Genomic DNA, 3,304 nt, shown 5'->3' on the forward strand with positions numbered 1-3,304 from the left:
CGGCAGTCGGACATCCCTCTCACAATCCGGGACTGCTGTCTCCTAATCGCTCACCTACGTGCCTGCCTTATTGCCCCTAACCACTCTGCCTGCCGGCCTTCTTGCCTCCAACTGCCCCCCTCTGCTTGCCTGTTCGCTCCCAATTTCCCCCACTGCTGGCCTGCTTAACCCCAACTGCCCCCCCCAGCCTATTCGCCCCCAACTGGACCTCACTGCCGGCTTGCTCTCCCTCAGCTGTCCTCCCCTGCTGGCCTGATCGCCCCTAACCACCTCTGCCTCAGCCCCGCCACCATGGCTTTATCCGGGAGGATATCCGGAAGGTCTCCCAGTCTAATTAGCATATTAGCCTTTCATTAGTATAAATAATATTTCACTGTAATGATGTATTGTACTTTTTTAATATTTGTACACATTTGCTTATATTTTTGAGGAGAAACAATATTATAAAAAGATAATAAAAACTAATAAAACTATATAGGGGGTGGGAAGGATCAGGTTAGAGGAGACCAGGATGGGGGCAAAACTTACCTGAATACACCTTGGTATATAATATGACTTTGGAATAAAGTTTTGAGGCAATTATAATACAGATTACATCCAGAAAAAAACACACAAAATGAAAAAAGAAAAACAAGTGAATCTCATTGTACTTTGTTAGTGACATAACCAAGTAGAGAAAAGAATTATTCTGACTGACCTTAGAATACAGTATATAGATATATATATTTTTTTTGAGTCAACTAAATATTTACTGAGAACCTGTTATGTGCTAGCTGCTGGAATATAAATATGCATACTCTGCTCCAAAGGCTGTACCAACTAAGTGAGGGAGACAGACAACACGTGGGATAGTGATACACACCGGGTATGACAGAAACACCCAGGAGGGAAACCTCTCCAGGGAGTTCATAGAAGTCTTCTTAAAGGAGATGATCTCAAAAGTCAGTAGTGAGTGGTAATACCATATGTAGGGAACCTGACGCACTTCAATATTATTGTAACTTACAGTTGGAGATGAGATAAGTGATTAATTATGTCCACATGTACAGTAGTTAGAAAAAAAGAAACCCCAAACAGCCCCGGAAACAATCCCTCCCCCCACCAAGAACTAGGCACAAGGCATAAGGCATTCACAAGGCATTCCAAGTACATAAACGCCAAGTATATCTAAGTGATCCAATATATGCATGGACAGTCTGAAGATGCTGAGCTAAACTGATTTTTCCCCAAGTTAAGAACACCATCAAACCCAGTTTCCATTTTAACCCCCACATTGTTTGTAACATAACCAATTCTCATCGGCCACGGAGGCAAAAACCCTTAAGGGCAAGATGCGGTTGGAATTTCCAAACTGCCCCCCTCAATGGTACAATACAGATCCCTTCCCAGTGCCGAGTCCATGTGCCCCACCCTGTGAAGGAGGCAAAGATGGAAAGGGGGAGGAGGAAGCAAGACCAGGTGGAAAGCGGGGCTGTTCAATTTTGAATAAGTCAAAGAAAAGAAAAACGAGAGCAGCAAGGCAAAGGGAATAACAAAGCCTATTGAGGGAACCAGGCGGTGGCTCCAGCAAAGGCGGGAACAGCAGCAGCAGCGGGGCACCCACAGCTTTCGAGAACCATGGGGCAAAGCCCCCATGGCTTTGGCTTCGTTGGCTTTGGCTTTGGCTTTGGGCGACAGGGCCCTCAGCTCGAGTTGGCCTCACCACGATGCGTTGTGCACCACGTTGTCGCAGTAGTTGAAGTCCTCGCGGGTGTAGACCTCGCGGGTTTCGGGGTCGCTGAAGAAGGGCAGGAATTCGTGGATGTGTTTCCGCATGTAGTTGGTGGTGCGGCCCCGCAGGCTCTCCAAGGTCATGGAGAACAGCAGCTGGTCTTGGATGGCACGGCACATGCAGTGGCTGTCGGCCGGGATCTCCATCTCCAGGTTCTTGGCCTCGAGGTTGACTGCCAGCTTCTCCTCCTCGTCCCTGCGACAGCTGGCCAGGTACCCCAGTTGGCGTTGGCCGCTTCCATCTTCTGGCGCTCTCTGCGGCGCCGCCCTGTTTTCACGCCTTCTCTGGGCCCTTGAAGGCAAGGAGGCCGGCTCTCAGGAGCCATCTTGGCCAGACCCTCAGTGAGGGAATCGAGGTTGCTGCTGGCAGGGGGAAGCTCTGTGAACCTCCCCAGCTCCCGCTGCTGTTTCTGCTCCATTTCGGCCTCAAGGCGGCCATGTCAAGGAGCAACTGCTTTCTTTTCTTCTTGTCGTTCTTAGGGACCGAGTTCTTCCTGGCCTGGATGCGGTCCTGCAGCTCTTCTTTCTGGCGGAGGTGGCGACGCTTCACCCGCTGATACTCAAGCTGCAGATCTGCCTGGTGTTTGGCGAGAACCCACGTTTGGTGGCAGCGAGAGGACCCGCCACAGTTCATTCCAACTGCTCCAACCTCCAACAGGTAGCCGATCTCAGCCTCCAGTGGCGGGCTGCTCTGGAATACAATATTTTTACCAAACGTTCTCAGTAAGATACATTCCAAGGCTAACAAATAGTTTCAATTAGATTCAGCAGTTTTACTGGTAATAGTAATGTTGAGGCGGTTAGGAATTAACACCTTCCCCATGACACATAAGAAGTAAGCATAAAGTTAAAAATATATGTAGTACATGAAAACCTTGTATATTTAAATTTGAATTGGAAGTTTAGCAAGATCTTACTCTTCCCCTTAATAAAAGATAGATGTGATCTTTAAATATCCCTCCGTCCTGACAGAATCCAGAGAAATGCTTGCTTCCAAGTGAGGTGGGGAATGGACTTGGTCGTCTAACCTTGGTCGCCAACCGGTGGTCCGTGGAGAAACAATATAATAAAAAGATAATTGCTGGCATTGCATCCTCAGCAGAGCTGAAATCTGCCTCTGAGATTCCCAAAACCTGGGTTCTCGTCCCAGCTCTTCCTCCTGCTCCATCCAATGGCATCAAGCTCTGCACCGTGCTGAGCCCAGATTCCTCCCCTCTGAAAGGAGGAGAATGAACCCGTGTGTCCTTTTCGCCCTTGAAAACCATGTGGAATGACCACATATTTCTTGCATACCTTCCGACTTGCTGATACATGAATTCTGAGTGTTTCCTCCATTATTACATTCTTAATTGGGAATGTTCACGAAATTCCATCGGGATTGGAATCACATAGCAATACCTAGAAAAGAAATATTGCTGGATCGTTAGCACACAGTGGAGGGAGAAGGAATCTACTTTGTCTTTTTGTCTCTTTCAGCCATGGAATTCCATGAACACCTGCACAGCATAGGCAGCAAGGAAGGTCTGAAGGAATG

The 3,304-nt window shown here is 47.9% G+C and overlaps 1 pseudogene; it reads right to left on the reverse strand.

The window, feature by feature from the left end:
* Positions 1-1,603: 1,603 nt before the first annotated feature.
* On the reverse strand, positions 1,604-2,422 carry LOC102760206 (annotated as a pseudogene).
* Positions 2,423-3,304: the final 882 nt, after the last annotated feature.

This window comes from Myotis davidii, unplaced genomic scaffold (assembly GCF_000327345.1).
Source record: "Myotis davidii unplaced genomic scaffold, ASM32734v1 scaffold2989, whole genome shotgun sequence".
NCBI classification, from domain to species: domain Eukaryota; kingdom Metazoa; phylum Chordata; class Mammalia; order Chiroptera; family Vespertilionidae; genus Myotis; species Myotis davidii.